The 24,182-nt window shown below is 39.1% G+C and overlaps 1 long non-coding RNA gene across 6 annotated transcripts in view; it reads right to left on the bottom strand.

Moving 5' to 3' along the window:
• The window catches only part of LOC143903269 (uncharacterized), a 140,544-nt gene extending 116,373 nt beyond the window's left edge, over nucleotides 1-24,171 (bottom strand). For all 6 annotated transcript variants that reach the window (XR_013258665.1, XR_013258664.1, XR_013258666.1 and 3 more), the window contains exons 1-4: nucleotides 24,074-24,171; nucleotides 23,566-23,625; nucleotides 22,936-23,049; nucleotides 22,610-22,661 (exon numbers count right to left, since the gene is read on the bottom strand). This is a non-coding gene — a long non-coding RNA (uncharacterized LOC143903269). The remainder of the gene's footprint in view (nucleotides 1-22,609; nucleotides 22,662-22,935; nucleotides 23,050-23,565; nucleotides 23,626-24,073) is intronic.
• Nucleotides 24,172-24,182: the final 11 nt, after the last annotated feature.

Raw genomic sequence — 24,182 nt, 5'->3', positions numbered from 1 at the left:
AGCCGGCGGGCCGGAGAGCCGGGGGGGGGGGGGTGAGAAGGAGAAGACGAACGTATTCAACGATTTTTCCGTGGATTTTTTTGGTGGTTAGCCAGCCTCCTCCCCTCTCGATTGTGGGTCCACCTCATTTAAAAGGGCATAAATTACGGGCGACGTGGTGGCGACACAAAGGGCAACCCCCGCAGGTCTCAGTGTTCATTCGTACGTAAAATATTGTGACAGGCGTGAACAGTGACTTTTAAAGCGGCTGCTGGGCCGATCCTTAAGGGTCTTGTTTGCATTAAATTATGCGCCGCTCCGGGGCGAGCGACGAATTATAATACTTGATTGGCCATCGCCGCCGGTGCAAATGCGTATTGTCCGTCGTGTCGCGTCGGTTGGACAGAAATTCTTACGTCGCGGTGTCGTGAGCAGAAACTACGTGAAAGCAGATGTACATACGTTTGAAATTATCTTATCATGGTTGAAAATACCAAACATCGTGCTAGATGGAAACGAACGTTATTCGAATTTGTTCGTACAAACTTTTTTGCCACGAAAATAAAACGTGTAGAAAAGAAGACAAAAAAAGATTAATTAATTTACCTGATCGTCCATACGCGAGCATCGTTAATATGTAAAAGTTCGATTAATGTTCCTGATCAAAAACACTTATGTGATATCCAAGTAACTCTAGATATCTTAATCGGTGATTAATTATATCATTATATGCGACAATGTGCTGAGAGATGTATCAACTTTGTTAATTCTTGGCTCATTACCGTAGCGACGAAGACGATTTCGACTACACGCAACGCTCAAACGGGTGTCGCTTTCTTATTAATCAGGAATTGCGAGTTTTCTTCTCAATAAATATACTGCAATGCAGTTCTCGACAATAAGTAACGCGCAGAAGATTTCGGCGCGCTCCTACATATTATAAAGTATAACATAAATAAGTACAGTAACTGGCGCCGTTATTTCGCCAGATAAGTTAGCAACTATGTTGGGAGGGGGCTAGCCAGTGGCGACAATCGGGGCACCGTTTAATGCACTCACGTTTATTTCCGGATCGCCGATGCCCGCCTGCATTCGGCCTTATCGATTGGCACCTTATCTCCGCCTCTTTTTTTAATCGCACTCGGTTTAATCGGCTCGATTAATCTCTCTCGCGGCTTTCGAATCGCGCTTTCGATCACCTACGGGCGGAATAAAATCGCAATTGCAGTTGCTCACGTACAATCGCTCGATTACCGATTTAATGCGTTCTTTATACGTATAACGGTTGTGTCCGGTACTTTATCTTTGTAGCCGTGTAAATATCGCTACGTAAATATAAATTGCGAACAATTAATTGTGCGTGATTAGTGCGAGCTTCGTCTCTTACGATTTTCGAGAGCGATGCTCGCAGCTTGGCGTGATGAAGACATCGTTTGTCAAGAGATACATCGTATACCTAAATCACTTTATACCTTGCTGAGGTCAGCCGCTGCCTCGCGAGCATCGAGATTATTGTAATTGTGTTTATTACCGCCATTACCACCGTTTAATAATCCCCTCAGCGTCTCTCGAGCCTTCAATCCTCCCTATCCTCGTGGCTGCAGCGGTTCTCAATGTACCTTTTTACAGAAATATTCTTGAATAGAAAGAATTGTATCACTTTTATTTTAAAAAATCATTGAGTTTTCTAACAATATCGTTTTCACTAAAAATATCAAGTCTGTGTATTTATTAAGAAATTTCTTATTAATAATTTAAAAAAACACTTAATATAAGCAAATTTTGTTATATTAATGTATTCACATTTATGATATTTGTGATAACATAAATTTTTGTTAATATTATAATTTGATTTCAATATATGAACGTATTAAGATAACAGTTTTTATATTTGGCATATATAGTACATATGTCAAACATATATTAATTAAGATATTTAGACTTATTTGGATATAAATCTTTTTGATTGGGCATCAATTGTAGTAAGAATTCCTTGTTTATACATTCCTACGTCATATATTTTACTTGACACGCGCCACGAGCGGCAGTTAATTACTGTTAAACAAATCTTGGCCATCGCGCGATCGCCGTGCACCTTGTGTGTTTTTTCAAAGCGAATATAACCTGCTGCTCCTCCCTCCCCCTTTGCTCCCGGCTGGATAGGCGAATTAATCTAACGTGTCGATCTACCAGGTCAATTTTGCGCATCACTGACCCAATGTCGAATTTTTAAGGGCAGCGCACAGCGTGCTAGCAGGGCGACCAGTCCCCTTTTTGCACGTGCCAATTATTACGGGGCCCATACGGCCTCCGTGGAGAAGAGGCCTCTAATATCTCAAACGAAAAAAAAAAGAAAGAGGAGGCGAGTCGACGGGATGGGAGAACGGGGGAGAAGGAGAGAAGATACGGACGGCGGGGGCGTACGATATCGGTTGCACACACACGCTCGTATACACGCATAACCCCGTCTGGGGTATTAATTACCCCGTGAGGCCCATAAGGCCCGGCGCGTGGCTCCCGCCGAGTCCGGCCGAGTCGTCCCGCGCGCTATCGAAAGTGCAGCCTCGCAGCCAAGTGCAGCAGTTGGCCCGCGGGCCCCTCGATGTCGAGGCCCCTTGACATAAGGCGCGGTGCACACGGGCGCGGGGAGGAAGGATGCGTAAGATATTGATCCTAGGCATGTGTTAATAATCGACGGGATTACCGCGACGCGGGGGGGGGGATCCGCGATGGATATCGAATAAGTATAATTATATAGTCCGGCGCCCGAGACGCGTCGCGTCGTGCGGTGCTTTCTCCGAACGCGCGTTTCACCGTATCTTTCTCCTCTTTCGCCTTTTATTATAATTTTTCTCCTTTTATCTACCGATGTATATTGCCTGTCGTACGTTATTTCGACGAATACGAGGCAAAATAAAATTCTCGCCCTCAATTTTACTGTTAACTCGGGATTTATTGGCAAGATAAATATTTTTTCTCTCTTTTCTTTCGCGGTCATTGAATTGCGCGCGTTACTAATTGGACAGAATAAGAAGAGAAATATATGTTCTGTTCCGTAAGGTTTGGCGTCATTATCGCTAACACCCACCCGTATATATCCACGCGGACAATATGAAGAAAACGAAACGAGAAACCGTCTTCTCCCCACGCGTTGCTCGCGCAAACGTATATATATACGGCACACTCTTCTGCGTGTTCACAATGAGTGGATACACCCGTTCGTCTTCTATTCATACGTTCGCATGCTGGCAAACCACCTGCATCTGAAAAACCTGCCGAGGTTTGGGTTACTCGAGTCCTGTTCGGGACCCTGCACCCGCGCGCGCGCGTCCATACGCGAAGAGTACGTCTAATCCTTATACTCTCGCAATCCTGTCTAATCCAAGATCAATCGGTGGTCAGTTCATGAGTGTGATTGTCTTCAGAATCAGAAAAATATTACGCGAAGTAAATTTAGGCTCTGCGATAGAACACATATATTAGGGGAATAAAAATAAATATTAAATATATTAGGAATGAGAATGAGAAATAATTAAACGTAACGCACAATGGAAAAGAATAAAATATAAGATATAAATATAGGAATATTTATACATATCCCTGTGTTTAATATTTATATTACAAGAATATTCTCATATTTATATACCCTAATATTTAATATTTATAAAAATAAATAAGAATAAGAATTCTTAATATGTGCGCAGTTTATTTGATACATAAGAGAGACAGCCTTCTTTCTCTAAGTACCTGAAACATTTGCATGCGTATTTATTTAACAACGCCAAGTTTTTTGGATGAAATATGAAAGAAGGCAAAACGATTTTATTTCGCATCAAAAGCTGGAATCATTTTGAATGTAAAGAGAAAGTTTCGTGTTGAATACCTTCTCTTTGCGAAGATAATCGGAGGCTTATCGTTGGCAAAGAACGAAAACGGATGGTATCCAATACGAAACTTTCCCCTTTATATTCGCGAAATGGGCTACTCGCAATCGTCCGGTACGCATAAATTTCACGTTTCATTTGCAAGCTTGCGTGCTGATCGCATAAATCCGCGGACATGAGAAACATATCGCTATAGGTTGTGTGATAAAACCCTCTTCCCCCCCCCTTTGTTAATTCTTTCGCGATTAATCAGGAATTCCACGAAATGACCGAAATCTATGAATATAATTCTCTAATTATAAATTATTAAAACTTGACAATTTGCTGTCCCGAGAATGCAAATACGAGACATCATTTTCCGTCGGACAAAGAAAACTGTCAATCCGTCTAAAAAGCAAAGATCAAAGGTTATATCAATAATACACGTGCGACCATTCGACGAAGACGAAAAAGAAGGGAGAATCGGCTCTCTCTTTGCGAAAGGTAAAGAAAGGGAGCGGAGAGGTAGGCAGATGACTCGCACTCGATATAGAAATTATTTAACAGGGTTTAATGAAGTGGGTCATCGCTGATTAGGCCGAGAGGAAGAGTAACTCGCGTCGCTCGCTAATGATAATGATCGCCAGCCATGTCACGAGGGTAAAAGCGATCGTACGAGTGCGATCGTATATACAATACGAAGCTGTAAAGATAAGTAGCGCTTTTCGCGCGCGCGGCGGGCACGACCGCGCGTAACGCGACCAGTGCAAATAAAAACGTCGGTCGTATCGCTGATACGATACGACACGAAGACACTGGGAATTGTATAAAAACCGCGGTGAGACCACCCTCCCGCAAACGAGGGGTCGAGGGCGGTGGCATTCTCTCTCTCTCTCTCTCTCTCTCTCGCGTGCGGGAAAATTCTTGGAATAATTCATTCGAGCCGAGCTGCCCGAGCTACCGCGTCGGGAAGCTATGTCGATCGTTACGAAAAGTGTACCGCGGGTATTATGCGCTTCGGTTTCACGCGGATATATCGATGTAAATGGCTCCACAACAAAGATACGATTTTATCGAGATCATTATTGCTCAAAATTGTTTACAAAGCATTCGCTGTTAAATATTAAAAGACAAAATTTAAACCAATACCTTGAGTTAGATAACATTTTATTATTTTTTAGTATAGTTTAGTATGTGTGTCGAAAATTATTATTTTAACACAAAATAGTATTATTTTAACTCCATTGATTTAGTTAAATTAATGACATATTAGAGTAGGAGCAGTGACAACCTATATAGGAATAGTTAAAAATGACTTAAAATGAGTAGGTATAATTTGACACTATAAATTTAACGGTGTAGAAGATCCAAGAATAGAAAACAAGTTTGGTTATCAATTATCTGTATATGAAAGAAGAAGAAAGGAAGAGAAAGAGAAGGAGAAAGTGGGAGCGCGCAAGAGAAGCGCCAAGAATACACCTCGCGAGTGAATTGACTCGTAAGGGCACGTGCCCCATTGAGGGTTCGCCCTTCTGCGGTTTTTGCGGGGCCCTACGGGTCGCGTCGCGCGTCGGGCGTTGCGTTGCGTTGCGTTACATTGCCGTTGCCGTTGCCGTTGCTGCGGGCATGCTGAGAGCGCGGGGCGGCAAGTGTCATCGCACCCGAAAACAGCTGCTCTGGCCGACCGGAGCCCTCGGGGCCCTTTGGCAGCCGGATGCCCTCCACTTAAGACTCACTCCCCTTCTGCCTCCACCCTCCTCGCTCGGGTATCTGACAAATCCGATCTTCCGCAAAGCACAGCATGGCACGAAGTGGAGCGAGAGAGAACGCCGGGGAAGAAGGAAAGAGAGATAGAGACGGAGAGGGGGGAGAAAAAGGGGCCCGACTCGCCGCCGGTCGGCGAACTCTGGGCCGCAACGGGTTGAAAGGGACGTCCGTAGGACGACTAATTGCGCTGATTTTTACGAGACTCGCGGATGGCGAGGAACGTAGTATTCGTTCGACTTGATGGTTCTCGCACGTCTCGTATATGCACGTTATGTATCGGAATTTATTTTAAACAGCTGGCTCTTATTTCTATATTAACTTGTGTGGATACGTTTATACGGTTTCTTTTTTACGTACAGGATGTCACAACTATGCACTCCTAACATGCTCCTTCTCAACATTAGATTGCTACTTGTCCTTAATAAAAATCGCAAATTAGAAGTTTACGAATCTTTATGAACGCTAAGCTAAAACATGCGTATAAGATCTTTTTCTGCATTTAATTTAAAATATCTTAAAATAAAATATGCAGACTAGCTAATAAAAAATGATAAAGATTGATTTAATAAAAATTGTCAGTATCTTCAAAATAACATTTTTTTCATTTTTTGTTCTTTTAACCAAGCATCCAACGAGGTTCACTGATGTTAAGAAGCAAAACGTCAGATAATAATCAAAAGGATGAAGCAAAAATGATGCCGGTCGGTGAACCTTCCGATGAGACACGCGTCGTTCGCATTCGCATTAATTACGATATGCTTTAATAAGCAATTAGTAAATCAAGATCATATGGCAATCGATAGTATCGTTAAATACCCCGTATGAGAGCAAAGTTAACGAAATACATCTGTTGGCCGAGCGTCACAGCTGACAACTTCGACTATCGTGCGGCCGCGCAAAAGAGCAAAAAAAACACCCGTTATAATCGGCGACGAAATAATCGCCGGCAAAATATATAACACGCAAAAATGCTCTACGTTCGATGCACTCGGGGTTAAAGACACACACGCGCGCCCAGATATCCCGCTCTTCCTTATTCTAACTTCGAACCCTGGCCCTTTTTTTTGTTTCTTCCTTTGCGCGTTCCTCGCGTTCCCTCCTGCGCCCGCCATATTTTTAGCCGTGGAGATACAGATCTCTCACGAGCTCTTCCTACCGCGGTCAAGGAACCCTTCGCTAAAGGCCCTTAGGGCCCACATTTCATGCGGGCATGACACCGATGCGTTCTTAGCAGTGATTTTCTCAAGCCAAATTGTCCCGTCATTTGGCCCGCTTTTTCCGGGCGATTTTGCGTTACTTGGTTCCTTGTGGTTTCTTTTGTATCGCCAAGTATTCGCACGAACGGCAACAAAAGGACATATTATAAATAAATACCTATGCGATTTCTTTCGCAGTTTATCGATGTAACAGAGGGCCGCGAGAACATTATAGTTAGTAATAATTTCAAAGTTAAGCTAATTTTGAATTACTTTTATTTCGTTTATTTTTTTATTATTAAATTTTCCATTTGAATAATTAATATATTTGCAAATTACTCTCTCAACCGTGTATCAGTCATTTTTAAATAATTTTCAGACAATTGTTGTGCAAGACGCATATAGAGTTGATTTTTCTTGGTGTGTAATGACATTTTGATAAAATTTCACAACTTCTTTATTTATAACAATTAATCACTTACCAGCAAATAAAATTCTTAAAATTGTTTAATAAATGCTTTAATCAATAATTAAATAAATATTTTGCATTATTAATTAATTAATTGTAACACAAAAAATTCATTTAACTAATTTCTTATGTCAGTTTTTTGTTTATTGAGCTTTTTTTATAATAAAAAGCAATAACATATTAAAAACTAGGTATTCTTTATATCTTCTCAGTTCTTCTTTATGTTCTCCATCTTTTTGCAAAAACAATTTTCTATTTTTTTTCGCAAAAAGTCGTAGAAAATATGCAATCAGAATTATCGTCATTTCGCAAATTCTTCCGCTTTGTTGATTTCTTTTAATACGTATTGTGCACGCTTCAAGAGATTTAATGCAAAGATGACTTCGCAGTTCGCAGAGAGGAATTCTACCGCCGCGGCATGCTAATTGCAGCATGGGTGCCTCGATTAGTCGAAGACTAAATCGATGATCCATCGACAGCTTAATTATACCTTTAGACGTACACACCACCGTTGCGAATTCGATGAGTAAGTATGCCACGTCGACTGCAGCAGCGATGCACTTACGCGTATCGTCAGATTGCATCGGTCAACGTCTCGTATGCCATCTTGAAAATACTCAATCATTCACACCGTTCGCGTTCGTGTGGTCCATTCGCACAGCGTGCGTATTGTGGCAAACCTGTTTGTGATTATTCAATCAAAACTTAGAATTCCGTATGCGATAATATAAACGAAAAAAAATGGGCCGGGAGAAGCGACGATTCCGGCGAGGAAAAAAAACCAGCCGCGGTGCGACGAGGACGCACACGTAAAATGTTACGGTGCCCTTTTATTAATCCTCTTAACAACGTCGTGTGCCCGCGATTAAAGGATAATTTCGCTCTCCCCACCCGACGCAACTCTCTCACGACTTTATTAACTTCGCTCTCTCGTTGGCGGCCGATCCCGCCCATCGGATTTGCTCCGTTCCTCATTTTCGCGATAATTAAAAAAAACACACAGATTCGCTAAATAACGGTAATAAGTGATGCACCGGCGACAAATAAAAATGTCGGCGATGCGGAAATTTTCGCAAGATTGCGAGCGCACGAAGTTGATCAATCGTAATGGTAAATGCGAAAGGAACATTACGAGATTGCTTAATGATATATGAATAAGTACTGAGGCAATTAGCCACCCTTCTCGTAAATATTTAGAACAGTTCAAAGTATTTCTCTCTCTCTCTCTCTCTCTCTCTCTCTCTCTCTCTCTCTCTCTCTCTCTCTCTCTCTCTCTCTCTCTCTCCCTCTCTTTTTTCTCGCATAATCTTCTAGATATTTAGCTACTTGGTATGTATGATGTAATATCCTCCCACGCTAGCTATTAAGAGATTTTTCTGTGACGTTTATCCGCGACCTTTCATCTTCATATAGACAATTATAGTTGAAGAAATAAGATATAATAAATTCATTAAGCACAGACAACGAGAACCACCAGTAATAATCCTCGTAAAAAAGAGTACGGTATATCTTTCCGTGCGCCCTTCTCAACGTTAATTCCGTTATCCCGTCCAGTCGCGTCGGGTATATCAGGATTACCATCCAAGGAAATAGCCGATCCGTAAATCATATCGGCGCGCGCGCGGAACAGCATATGGACATAAAAGTCATCCGCCGGTCACAAAAAAAAAGAAGTAAAGAAAAAAAGCCGAGGGAATACCCTCGATTTGTTACGCCGAGCCAACGATTCGCGTGCTACAGATCGACACTAAACCCCCGCCGCATCGCACTCCTGGCTGCACCTGCTGACGCAACCATAGAGCCGACAATGCACGCGTGCGATGCGCTCGTGCGAACAATCACGCGACTACAGCAGCCATGTAAGAACGCTGGATGGAAGCTCTCGCATATGGATAGATTGCGTAATTCCTGTCTCCACGAAATCAAAGCACGAATGTCGCGTCGCATTTTGTCACGTAAAAATTAACGTTTCAACTTAGCATCCGAGAAACTGACCATCCGCGTGAAAGATTACATACTTACAAAAGTTTATTAATCTAGCACATTGTTTCAGCTTGCGTCGCTCGTTATTATGATATAAATTACGTGAATAATATAACAAAATCCGATGAGAATTGAGAAATACCTCTGTGACCACGATATCCCATTATTTTGAAGCTTTTATTTCGACACTCCGTTGATTGAGGCAACTAATGCAAATGCAAAGGTTTTTTTAATGAGTCCACCGCCTGGAACTTTCATAATTTATAACTGTCCGTCTGTCTAACAGCCAACGGAATATTACGTGTATCAGCGAGCAAACACCTGTTACACAGTCTTGCGTTCACGATTTCATCGTTCAAGATCAGCTGGCATGTCTGACCTCGTAAGTTTTTACTTTTAAAAAATCTGCGTGACTAAAATAAAAACTGCGCATCTCTCCGTACGAATTATTTTAACAGCCTCCTGACGTAATATCCATGTACAAACGCGACAGATAAATTTTGTTCGCGATCAGGGAACGAACTACGTACATTGATTATAGTTTTTTCCTCGCAAAGAAAAAAAATTATAGGCATATATGATGCGCGACACGCTGTATGTTCTTTTCCTTATGCCCATTCTAGACTGGAAGATGATCCTACTCGCGGCTCATCCTAGTAAGTGGCGTAGACATCTACACTACTCACTAGAATGAGCCGCGAGTAGGATCATCTTCCAGTCTAGAACGGGCATTATTTTTGGAAAAAAATATTTTCTTTTATTTCAACAAGTATTTCATGTATTTTCAATCCTTTGTCCTCGGAACAAATGATTTCCTCCGTTCGATTTCGTCAAACAACGTTAGTGCGGCGTACTCTTCCCGCAAAGCGCACCTGTTATCCTTTCGTCGCGCGAGCCCTTTCGATCTTTCGCGGCTACCCAGAGTCGCCGAAGGGTAGGTTCTCTCGCGTAAGACCCGCTCCTATCGATCGCGCTCGTCCACGCTTCTTTATTCACCACTTTATTTTCATTATCCTGGCCGCCGCGCTGCCACAGGAGCGCGATCGCGCCATGGAAGTATGGAACAGAGAGGAAGAAGGATATACAACCCGTCGCCGCCGGCCCGAACCCCGATACCGATCGCAAGCACACATCGCCGCTAACGGCGACGTGTATCCCGCATAATGTGCGCATATACGGCCACGTACTGTATGACACGGCAAATAATCGTTCGTGGTATAACCGGGCAGATATAATACACCCGCGTGTATACTGCCGCCGCGCCGCGCGCGGTTAGACACACGCGAAAGTGCCGATATGCCGCAGAGCAAACAGAGCCGGCCGCTCTTCGTGGTTCGATTAGAAATCAGGAGACACAACTCAGCGGACGCAACCAAACGACAATGTTACCCGCCGTTGTTGACGCACCGTGACGTACGGTCAAATCAACTTCAGGTACGGCGCCTGATTTTCTTTTTTTTGCGTAAATGGTTGTCTGGGGTGATTTTTACACCCCAATTAAAAGTCATTGTTATTAATTATATATTATTATTCTGTAATTTATTTATAGTATGAGGATAATATATATATGTATAGATTTACTCAAAATTTTCTGAAAAAGGTAAGGAAAAACCGAAAAAATATTTTAAAAACAAAAGTAGCATATCAAAATTACCGTGACGTAATGTTTATTTTTTCGATACAAGATTTCGAATGAGATTTCTGCGGGAAATTCAGGAAAACTATAGTTCGATCTATGAGTGATCGCGACAGGCTGAACTCACATTGCAATCAGTTCGCCTTACAACTTCTTGTCGGAGACAAGAATGTGTAAAAGAATGTGTAAAAAGTACAGAATCATCAGAATGTAATAAAACACCTTGGTTCCTATTCTAGAAAATAAATGTCGTTTCTGAAAATTTATTATATCTTTTTACGCGTAAAATTGACCACTCGATTGACCAAGATTGATGTGGAAGCACAAGCTTTTGTTGTTTAATACTTTAAAGAATCTTCTCTTTTAATGATAAACTCAACTTCGGACCGTTCAATATTCTATTAAACTTTCACGGAGGATTATCTCATATCTCTCAAAGAGATTATTCGCGCCATGAAATCTGCCATCGACGGGAAATAACGCGCCTGGATACTAGATAACGGTCTAGGCCCTGTTATACCGCTACCGTTAAATAAGCAATCGTTACTGCTTTACTCTCCCGCGCTTTATAATTTTTTTTTGCAATATATCACGCAAGCCGCGTGTAAAGCTGAGCAAACACCGGTGCGACGATTCCTCGCCGCATGAATGCATTTGATTAGGAATCAAGAGCATCGCGAGCGTGGTTTGCGATATTTGATGCGCACGAAACGATTGCGGGCGAAAAGCACATCAATGCGCAACTGCGATTACTGTCGTGAATAACATCGCTCGTTGGCTCGTGCATTCGGAGCACGGTAATTGCGTACCGATCTGTCGTCTGTTATTAATTTTTGCAGTTCGGATGATATCGATGTACAATATAAAATCTAAATCTTTCACAGCATGCTGCAATATCCAAATAAAGTACAAGCGAATTATTGTATTTTACTTTGCGCATAAATTTATGATTATTAAGTATAGTACTGTATCAGTGATTCCACGTTCGAAGATTGAGAGATTTATAATCCTGTCAATTCCGTGTTTCTCGCGTATTTTGCTACATTTTCTTTCGCAATCGAACACCCGAACAAACCAAAAAGAATACGTATATCAGAATTTATTATACTTCTTGTTTGATTAGAACGTTGTCGATATCGTACGATTTATAATTATGGATTTTAAAACAATTTTTTAATGCATGCAAGTGAAAAGAAGGTGCAACTTACTTTCTATACAAAGAGAACTTTGTGTACATTTTGCATTTAAAGATTTGTCTCTTAACTTTCGCGGTTCAATGTCACATTTTTTATTCGTAATGCTAACATATATAATCTTTTTATACATAATACCTACTATTTAATCTCCAAAGTTTTCAAATTATTATATATATTTTTACATAAAATTCTATTACACAGAAAATAGTATATAGACATTATAAAACTATTATTTCATTTGTGGTCTTCTTAAATAAAGAAATTATGATTCCTCAAAATATAGATCTAATCATAGTTAGATAATTATTTACGTATTATAGAAACGACCCTCCACGTTTCATGCTATCCATCCCAGTAAAGAAGCTCCAATCGACGATCGCGCCACATTTGCCACCCACATCACCCTCGACTCTCGATTTCTTTGTGACAAGGTGACGTACTGTTTCCACAGTGCGCTATGTACACATCAATTATTTGACCTGTTACAAAGAGACTCGTGGGACTGCGACGCGATATCCTGACATTAACGTGTGCCGTCCCTTTTATTAAAATTGAACCTCGATTCAACCTATAGTCGTCGATATAATTTTCCCCAATTGTTTCTCGTAATCGTAAAATACGCACTACAAAATAGGCACGGAAAAATAACTTTATCTAGAATCCTTGCACTAATAATATTTAATATAGCAGCCATTGTCGTTTATCTCAATACACTGTGCACTGGTGAATATTATTTGATAACATTAAATAACTGAGACAATAAAAAAAATGAAATGTACGATATCTAAATAAAATGATAATTTAATGATATATACTCTTTTCAAAAAAGAGAATGTAATCGTTATTATAACACGGAACCAGCTATCGCTTTCTTATGCTCGCAATTAGAATTTCCTTAGAATAGGCCGCACTACGATATTGAAAGTAGAGCTGTCAATCACGCTGCAAGAGTGCACGCATACAAAAATGCTCTTACGTAATATATTTAAAAATTAAATTTTAATCACATTTAGTTAATTGCTAAAGATGTTTGGTCTCACAGTCTTATTTCGAGTAGATTAATTAGATTTGGTGTAAACAAAATTGAATCTTCACGTTGCTATTGTCGATGATTATATATTTATGTGATATATATTTATTTTAGTTATTTTGTGATATTTATTTATTTTAGTTATTAACTGTTCTTTATTAAATGTGTGTGTGTGTGTGTGTTTGCCTTATGACCCAGAAAACCTGATATGTTATCTATGATTTAAACTCAGCTAAAGCGAGACGTATATTAACAACGTAGGAGATCTTTATTAAATTTTTGTTGCGTAATTAATTGTTAGACAACATATTATATTCTGTTTATCTCTCGTTGCATGACAGTACGCAGTCGCTTGTACTCTAAACGTTCTTCGCGACTGGATATCATATCTAAACGCAAATCACTTGTTGTAAGTATAGATGAAAAAAGTGAGACAGAATAATATGATAATATGTACATGAAGAAGTAGCTGATATATGTTACATTATTCATAAATTTGTATAACGAAACAAAAGACACACCGTTATTATTCGGAATTAGTTACGTATCTTATAGGAATCATTTCTGCACCTGTACCGCACGATCACATTCGCCTTATATCACGCAAATGATCGAAGATAAAAATAAAGTATGTCCTTTCCTTTCTTTCTCTCTCTCTCTCTCTCTCCTCTCTCTCTCTCTCTCTCTCTCTCACTCTCTCTCTCTCTCTCTCTCTCTCTCTCCTCTCTCTCTCTCTCTCTCTCTCTCTCTCTCTCTCTCTCTCTCTCTCTCTCTCTCTCTCTCTCTCTCTCTCTTTCTCTTCCACCTCCCCATCTGTTATAATAAAAGCATTAATCGCTCGAGACATGCAAATGTAAATTATGCATCCCGGTCTTATCGTATAAAGACATTCGAAAGTTATCGCATTTGTTTCGCGAAATATGTTATTTTATACTAATATTGTATTTAATTCATATTATTATTTTTTTTTTTTTTAAGAGAGAGATCTCAGGTCCTCGCTCGAGTTGCAGTCTAGACGTATAAGTATAATGTACAACATACCTAGACGAGAGACACGCGCCGTTATTCCGCCTCGCGATCGACTCGTTATCCGCGACGCTACACAAACGATCGACCGACGGCATTATGCCGCTTTATTCCTACATACAATCCGTCACACGTAGGCCCCATCAAGGAAATTAATAAAGCCCGATAAGTGATCGTTCTCGTGTCTATACTCCGCTCGATGCGAGCTCGCCCCTCGGCGCCCCTTGCTGTCCCGTCGCGCCGCGCCGGCCGACAACCCGTGCCCCCTCGCCGACGATAATCTGCTTCTTTTAATCATATTGCGCAAGCACACGTCGCTCCCAGAATGAGAAACTGACGGACTGGCGTTTGTAATCTCCATTATCGTTATGCGCGACGCGACGTGCGGCAGGCTTTGCCGGATTCCTCCTCTCTCTTTCTCTCTCTCTCTCTCTCTCTCTCTCTCTCTCTCTCTCTCTCTCTCTCTCTCTCTCTCTCTCTCTCTCTCTCTCTCTCTCTCTCTCTCTCTCTCTCTCTCTTTCTCTCTCTCTCTCTTTCTCGGCCTCTTTCAGCGATTTCCAAGGAAAATTTCAATCGAGGCCGGTTGCTGCGTTCGCTTTCGCGCCGATGAACCGTTGTATCGCGTGAAATTAATATGATACGAACGTATGACGCGATTATTGTGCGATTATAATGCACATAAATAACGTGTGCGTGTTATACGTTTGCGTAACTGGCGGAAATAAGACATGCGCAGAAATGTGCAAGCTTTATATCAAGCTTACGCCCAAAGTGGAACTGAATTGATCGCGGCTATATCCGTGACAAGGTGTCTATCATACGCTAATATATGAAGTTAATCGAGCTTGTTGGAATATCAGCAGCTTTGTATCGTCTTCTCGAATCGTTTGAATAAGTTTGTTTTTAATAAAAAGTCGATTTATCGATTATTTTGAAGCCTACTTTAGAGACGACCTATAATACACACTAATTTCGGGTATTGTTGCATTGTTGAACAGCTGCACGATTCTGCGACGTAAACGACGAGAAGCATTATTACATTCGGGTGCACGAAAATCTCGCGTTAATCGCAACATATTCCATTAATTACCCGATCCGAGTGTTTCAGGAGAACATAAATTAGTTGCCTTAATCGTCTCAACGGCGAAACTCTCAATGTGTTCGATAGGTACTCGTAAGTCTGAACGATTTACCGGTGCGATCAGCGAACCTCACAGTAATTATATGGACGTTCGCGCAATGTCGGCACCTATGTCAAGAGTTCGATGTCGACATTCTCGAGCGCACATATCCTCTTTTTCTCTTCATTGCTCTTTCTCTCTCTTTCTTCCCCTCGTGGCTTCAATCTCGACAGCGACTTCCACGCGGATAATGATACGCACGAAAAATGCAAATGATGCCTGTCTTCGGAACAGATTCGCCGCGGAAACCCGGTAACCGCGTTTAAGCCTCGTAAAATTACACGGTTCGTCTTGGTACCTGCGTCTCGAGACGTTGAATCAAGCGCATTCTCAAAAGAACATTGAAAGAAGATTGAAGAAATCCTCAGGTGAATTAACTCATTTGCCAACTATATCTGAAATATTGAATTTGAATATCGTATTATGTGTATCGAATATCATTCTTGCATGCTATTCCTTATTTACTTTTTATTCATCTATAGTAAAAACATATATCTATTTCGACCCCTTTCACATTTTTGAAATATTATTACTATTGATTTATTTTCATATATGTGTAACTCGTATTTCGGCAATTTTTACGCAATCATAAGAATTTGTTGTAACATCAAATTTAAAAACTTTCACATGAAATTATGCAATAATAGCACGGTTTTATTAAAAATCCAGAATTTTTTCTTTCCTGTAGATAGTTGAGTTGTCGACAACAATTATTTTAGAACTTATATATTATGCGAAAATGAGACTAGAAAATGTTCCATCTTCATTTTTTATATACAAATATAATCTTTGAAATAATTTTCAATAGTTCAATCTATGCCTCGCATTTTACGTACTTGCTTTTTGCTATCGGTATAACAATTAAATATATAGCTACTATAATTAGAAAATATTATCATAGTATCGGGCGATATTAAGAAAAAAGTATTTGGAAATATATTTGTGCTTTACGAGTTCCAGGAACTTCATCAAGAGAGAACCATTAATTAGCTGTCGAATATTAATATACTGAATTTCCGCGCGGTGAAGTTTGCATGCATTTAAGACTTTTGATGTCATTGCGTGTGATCGGGGTAACGTGACACACGATACACATTATACACGCATTCGCAGTTTCATAAACTCGAGCGGCGACCTACACAGAGAGCCGCGATTACGCCCCGCGATTATTTACATCGAGCTTTTCTGGCACATCGGTGTCGTTATCATTATTAAGTCCTCCAAGGACCCCGGAATTAAGAACGGTGTCTCCGGCACGCGAATGAGACGTACGCCTCATGTATATGTGTGTGCGTGTGTGTGTGTGTGCGTGCGTGCATCGTATTTTCTGCACGAGAGCGCACGGCCCTCACGCATTGCTCTATCTCTCACCTGCTGCTCCTCTCGCTTCCGTACCGTTTCACGACGCATCCGCACGCGCGTACGTACATCGTGTATGTACACACGTACCACACGGATGTTCGCTGAATGCACTATCGATTACGCTTTCGCGTCAATTACACGTTTACGGTGCACGCTCCCGTTTCGGCCGATTTCGCGTCCCGTGCCGTTCGCACCTGATTCCCCCCTGAAGTCGAAATCAAGGGAGATCTCGAAATGATGCATGCGCTCGCCGAGTAAATGCGTCCACGAGAGACGTAGAGTCGTATACAAGAAAATATTCTAGTAAAAGTGACATTAAACAAGTTTTATGTACGAAAGTATATTAGTGTAATTATTCGGGGATATCTTAAAATATGAATTTAAAAAGCCAAGCTCAACTAAAATGAGAAAGAAATCTTGTGATATGAGAGCAGTTGTATTTAACAAATAAATTGCAATATCAATATAATTTTTAAACGTATAACAAATAATCCACTGATTATAGCCTTGCTGTATGTATATACGTAACAAAGTTGTTACAAATGAATTACTTGTTACATTTAAAACATTACAATATATATTGTTATAAATAAATTATTTGTTACGTCTAAAAAATTATAGTATAAATTGTTATAAATGAATTATTTATTTACGTTTAAAAAATTATAATAACTTTTACAATATAATGCAAGTTTTTAAATGTTTGCGGTATATCTTATGGGATTAATGCCGTAATTATGCGGGATTATGGGATTATTTAGGGATTAAAAATTGATACGTATGTAAGTATATTTATACGCACACGTAGAGTGATTATGTTTACCTGTACAAAGTTAAACGTCCGAACATTTACCGCTATTGCGCGATGGCAAACCATACTGTATTATCTAGCTGTTGACAATTTCCTTGAAGTCATTCTTCATTACTTTTTCAGCGAATATTATCTAATAACGGTAATAAGTTGCGGTACAGAGAAAAAGCATTTTCCACGTCAGTATAAAGAAAAGTCACAATCGTGGTCGCAACTTACCACAACGCATCGCATATAAGACGCGCGTTGTCGACCGAGCAATTAAAATCGTATGACATTGTGTAAGTATTGATTGATATTCTAGAGAGATGGAAAAACTATACAAATAGCCGTACGTAGTCTGTCAATTGCGTATAGAATTTCTGTATTCTATAAATATCGCGCTTGAGGTAAAAAATTGGTGAGGCAGCGGAGAAACGTGTGCGTGTGTAGCAGATCAAATAAAGGATCACAGCCACGTCACGCGATTGAAATTTCGAAACGTGATTTACGCAACACGCAATATTATATTGAATTCGCATCCTCGAACCCCGCAACGGAAATAATGATAGACTTCGTGCGCATTTAAACAGCGCAAATTTCTGCCTTACAGAAAAGAATGCGTATACGGACTCGCGTGCAGTCTACGTGGTATAACACTTTCGCTGCAATTATCGTGAAATTTTCGTGAAACTTATAGTGTGCCTATACATTTGTAATAACATAAGTACATTTCATCTGCGCGCTCACTTATATTAAGCACTCTTTTCGAGATGCCGGATGCAATGTAAAGCGTTTTTAAGACGTCAATGCGCACCTGACGTCTGACTTCGTGATGTAAAGTGCTCGCGTTAGTGTTAATTTCCCAGCGGGAATCAATGGCAACACCTGTGTAGCGGTTTCCGATACCCGCGGTGATAGAACCTCGAATGATAGAACCCATGCACGAAGCGCCTAATTAATTGCAAATTGTTCAGCAAACCAACGTCCATGCGCGTACTTTTTGCATTAATTATACTTAAGCATTTAAGAATTTTGTTGCATTTGCGGTATGTTCATTCCTCGCATGATTTATCATTTCTTTGAAAGTATTTTAAAAATTTTTCAGTATTTTCATTTCTTCAAGTCTTGATTGTGTTTGAGGAATTTAAAGAACGTGATGCAAAGATAATCGTGTCGTTCGAACTATATAAATATACAGGCGCTTAATAATATTAGACCTTCCTAAACGCGCGAGGACGATATGATACAAATAAGTTAAGAAAAACGTAAAGACTGATCGATACAAGGGCGGTTTTAATAAAAACGCTTCAATAACGCGATTACTTTACAATGGTCGCGATCTTATCAATTTGCACCATCATTCGTGTTTATTCTGCTTAGTTGTAAATTATTCAAACGTATTTCTCACGAATCCTCTGAAAGTTGCATGCTGACGAGTTTAACGATTGCCGATCTTTGATACTTAGAAAATTATGAAATTAAAGGAACTAACATATAAACTAAGGATTTATTCATTTTTCACTTAAAACAATGATATATTAGAGTAGCTAAAGGCTCTCTTTATTTGTTCCTCTCTCATTAATTTACACTCCAAGTTATATATATGTGTATATATAGTAATTGTAATTATAGAAAATATTTTAATATTCCTGGAGAGATTAATAGCATTGTACCCAACATTAATTCCAAATTTAATATCGCACATAGAGATTTCGTTATAATTTTGCGCAAGCAGCGTACTTTCTCCAGCGTCGAAATACGAAGAATTGGAAAGAAAAAAAAAGAAGCAAACGAGACATTAAACAAGATATATCGAATGTATCTGAATTCTAGATTACTGCGGCGCAAACGAGCAGCGGTTCTGTTGAACCGCGCGGTGTCGGCGCGCCTTATCGCCGTATTCCCCGTGCGACATTAACAAAAGTGACGTCGTCGCATCGCGCAGAATTATAACGTACCACCACAGTGAGGGAGAGAGAGAGAGGGAGGGAGAGAGAGAGAAAGACGATGAGAACGTATTCTCCGGTGTACCGTCAATAAAGCCGTCGCGCTAATAATAATTATCGTGGCGGCGGCGTCTCGAGGGGCGTCATTAGGCGACAAACGTCGCATATTGCGGCTTTTAATGTTTCACAAACGCTTTGCAGGTACGATGACGACGGACGACGACGACGACGACGTACGGCAGCGTCGTTTTATCGCTCGACTACGTACTAACGAACGGTGCTCGCGGTATGCACACGTGTCCCAGGGAGGACTATACGATCGAGTTATTTCGATATACAAGCAATGAAACGACGACGCGCATTGTTATGTTTTGCGTTTCAAACGCGTTCGTGTTCTCTGTCATGGAGAAATGAAAATTATATCGTACGTGCACCGACCGCCGCAGATATCGGCCGTGCTCGATAATGAACGATAAAAAGTTGTAATGCTATTTTTTTCTTTTTCTTTCTTTATCTGCTTTCTCGAGTAGATAGAATTTTCCGATCGCATTGTCCATTTGTTGTGTTCGTTAAGAAAATTTGCGCAATAATGTCTCCCTCAACTCCCTTACTGTTCAATATTAAAGGATGAAAGTTATTTAAATCAATATCTTGAGTTAAATAACATTCTGTTATTTTTAACTACTAAGTGTGTCAAAATTTATTATTTTAACACAAAACAGTATTATTTAAACTCCATTGATTTAGTTAAATTAACGTCGTGTTTTAGTTAAATTGACGAAATATTGCGAGTAAGAGCAGTAGTGACCTATAAGAATGATTAAAAATGATTCAAATTGCGTGTTATTTAACACTATGAATTTAACAGTGCTCAACTTCTTGATGGAATAAGGATCACAAAAGAGAAAGAAATATTTAATAAACTCTTTTCTGTCTATGTGTGTTGAAATAAAGCAGATATGATACACTGAGAAAAAAAAGCTGTTGCTTCAATTAAAATGCTATCACGGGGTGCAAAAACATAAGTAGTTTAATCAATTGTATTATTTATTAGACATCTGGATTATTAAACCAATAATTAATTATTGATTACTTCTTGATTGATTGATTATTACTTCACAAATATTAATAACATGAACAAAAGTCAATGTTTTCTGTCTTGTAATATAATTCCTGGAACACACATGCGCATTGCACCCTCTTTCTTGTTCCTTCACTTCTCCCGCGGTAGTTACACATGAAGAAACGGGAAATATGTACGTTATATAATGTAATCAACGTTTTTTATACACATGTGTAATAAATGTACATAACGAATGTACATATGTATATGATAAATAATCGACGAAATATGCATTTTGTATATATATATATGTATGTTTGTATAAATTAATGTTATTTCCCCGTGTTGTGCATACCCATATATAAATTCTGAAATCTCGAAAGGATGATTGTGATGGCCAATAATATGCGAATGATTGACGCTTTCACCGTTGAGAGATGCTATGTACGTTTACAAATCGCGTCACGTCTGTCGCAAGAACGACTGGTCTCCAAGTAGATTCGACTAACATGGTGGTGAAAGTATAAAGACGAAAAAGTGACAAAAAGTTAAATAAATGGTAATATTGCACTTTACATCAGATATCAGAAGTGCCGCAACAATGAATAACGAATCGGAATCGTTGTATATTTCAATCAAAATCAAAATTAATTAATTAATTTGTGCCATTTCTAATATATATATATATATATATATATATATATATATGTTACAAAATTTATTTATAGAAAAGTGCAGAAAGAAACAGATGTTAACAATAATAAAAATTTGTTAATATTTTATGTAAAAAATTTTAAAATATAATTATAAATGTATATATTGCAAAATTCAAATTTAATAAATTAATCTTTTATTTGAAATTATATATATTATGTGTATATTATTTATCGTTCAAATTTAAATATCTATGACAGTGATAAGTAGAAAAAATGTAGTTTTGCGAGACAATATAAATAATAATATAACAATTAAATTGTCAATATAAATGCTTATTTATGAAGCATTTATATAATAAAAAATCATAAATTTACTATTGCAGTATTATATAGGTGTTCAGATATTTATATATGTTGACGGTTGAAAAGTTTGTATCGACAATCGATAATGTTAACGCTCTCTCATTATTTACCTCCGGTTAACGTAATCGGCCGAAGGCCAGTATTTCCACCTTCTGACCGACCGTCAACTTTCAAAATATCCAACTTAAATTTTCATATTCTTAAAAGTTAACGGTCGGTTAGAACTTAACAGACGTTGGAAATAGTGGCCCCGATTAAATCCCCAGAATTATCAACAGTAAACTTCAAAAATAGCAGAAAAAAACTACAAGCTCACATGGTTTTCATACATTTGCAATGCTTTTACGTGGCAATAGCAATATAGGTTTTTGACAGCCAAGAAATTAGGATAGAGATGATCAGTTTTAAACTTTATATACAGCGGCAATTCTTAAAATTAATTGGCCGATAAAGTTAACCGAAGATAGTAAAATATTATCGGCCCCTCGTCAGAGAAAAGGCTTCTCTCTGGGTTGCATTCCAATATACACTCTAATATAAAATGTATAGTTACGTCGCGTACACTAAACATTTTTAGTTAACGACAGTGAATATTGGAACCAGAGAGAAACCTGAGAGCGGCTACGCCAGCGGCGCTGCGGCGTTTTGCTTGTTAGGGCCTAAGCAGAATGGCTGACTTATAATTTTAAGACAATATTTTATGCTTTAAATCTTTGTTTTTAGTAACGCACAATATGCCTTGTGTCACACAAGACAATTAAGTATTGTGTGTTACTATTATAAGAACAAAGATTTAAAACATAAAACATTGTCTTAAAATTATGAATCAGCCATTCTACTTAGGCTCTTACCGTTTTACTAGACTGCTTGATATGCCACTCGCATCTATTTTCAACATTGGAACTATTTAGCATATACATTTTCTGGCACTGCCAATGAAAGGCTTAGTGTATGTCCGTGCTATGCCCATAATTTTCATCTTAAGAAGCAATACTTTGTTATCAAATTGCATACATTTCTTAATACATATGATACGTATATTTTACAATTTAATTGCCACACATCTGTTATTTTAATAAATATGTTAATTTATCACTCACCGACCCTGATGCGCAACCGCGGAATTATATCTGCCACGTAGCTACGTTGATTCTGTAACATACAAATATAAAAATCATATTAAAACGGTGTTTAAAAACACCCAATATTTTAAAACATAATTTCTATGGCATCGAACTTTTTATTAATTATTTAATTAGATATTTATTTAAATAATTATACATTTTTTGAAAATAATATTTACAAGAATCAATTTTTATAAACTATTAAATTACTCTTCTTTTTCTAACTATTATTTCTAAATTATGGTGAAACAAAAAGGATAACCAAAAAAATACTTTTATACAAAATAAAAAATAATATTTACCACAAAGTTGTTCCGCTGGCACCTGACGCCTCTCCCAGGCCACCTCTTCCTTTCAGAGGCTGTCTTCTCGGGTTGTCAACTCCCTCGATGCGACACTTTCCGCATCGTTTTCTTCTGAAGCATATAAATTGATTTGATATTAAATAATTCTTACACGCATCAAACTTCTTATTTATTATTCACAAGTAGACATTTTTTCGCGCGGCTTTGCCATATACTTTGTATGATACTCTCGACATATTAATCACACGCGACGCGTACTTAATTATATTGCGACAGCGGAGAAATAAATGTAAAAGAAATTATGGCACATTCGATATATATCAACGATATTTCAAATAAAAGTGCAACGAAATGTATATCTGTGTAAGATGACGTAAAAGGTTTTTCGGGTGCTAAAAGCTACGCGGCGTCACTATAGATTGATTCGCACGATAGATCTTACAATAGGTCGAACAAGGCTTTTGAAATACGCATTCAAACGGATTATCATCCCAGCGAGAAATAACCCATCGAATCGACGTCTAATTTCTCGCTGGGATATTAATATCCGAGCGCCGAATCTATATACTTCGCAATAGATATTGCAATAAATGTGAAATAGAAAGTTAATGCATGTTACATACTTACCAATTAAATAAGTCATATGCCACTCATTCCTGAACCGATCCGTCTCGTATTCGTCGCGTTCTGGAAAAGGAAAACGTAATTACTTAATATGGCGGTGGCGCAATTCGTTTCTCGCGCGCGGTCAACTTCTCACGCCGATAAGCGCCGCGGCGCGCGGCGTCGCTACGCTCGCTACACATCCCTCACTCTCACTTTTGCGATCAATGGAATTTTCCAAACTTGAAAATCAAATATTACAAGCTCGCCTATTATTACGATTGTGTCGCGATTGTTATTTTACATATTTTCTAGCGAATAGCGTGCAAATATTCGCGACACTCGAAAATGCGATCGTCACTTTCGCGATATTTGCTCGCGCGACGCGATGCGCGCCTTCGGCCGAACAAGTACCGCGGAACACGTACGTATATTTTCAGGAAATATCAACACCCGAGCTCTAAATCTATACCGCGCGATAGATACCGCAGTGAATATAACGCATACAAAGGTTAATATGTGTTGTACTTACCGATTAAAATGAGCCGCGACGCCACTCGTTCGGGAGCCGATCCGTTCCGTGTCAGCCGCCTTCTGGAAAATGGAAAGAGAACGTAATATCAATATGGCGGCGGCTTCGT

The sequence above is a fragment of the Temnothorax americanus genome, unplaced genomic scaffold (genome assembly GCF_048541705.1).
Source record: "Temnothorax americanus isolate GAGA-0224 unplaced genomic scaffold, ASM4854170v1 Scaffold45, whole genome shotgun sequence".
In the NCBI taxonomy this organism is placed as follows: Eukaryota; Metazoa; Arthropoda; class Insecta; order Hymenoptera; family Formicidae; genus Temnothorax; species Temnothorax americanus.
This window is presented reverse-complemented; position numbering and strand designations above follow the sequence as displayed.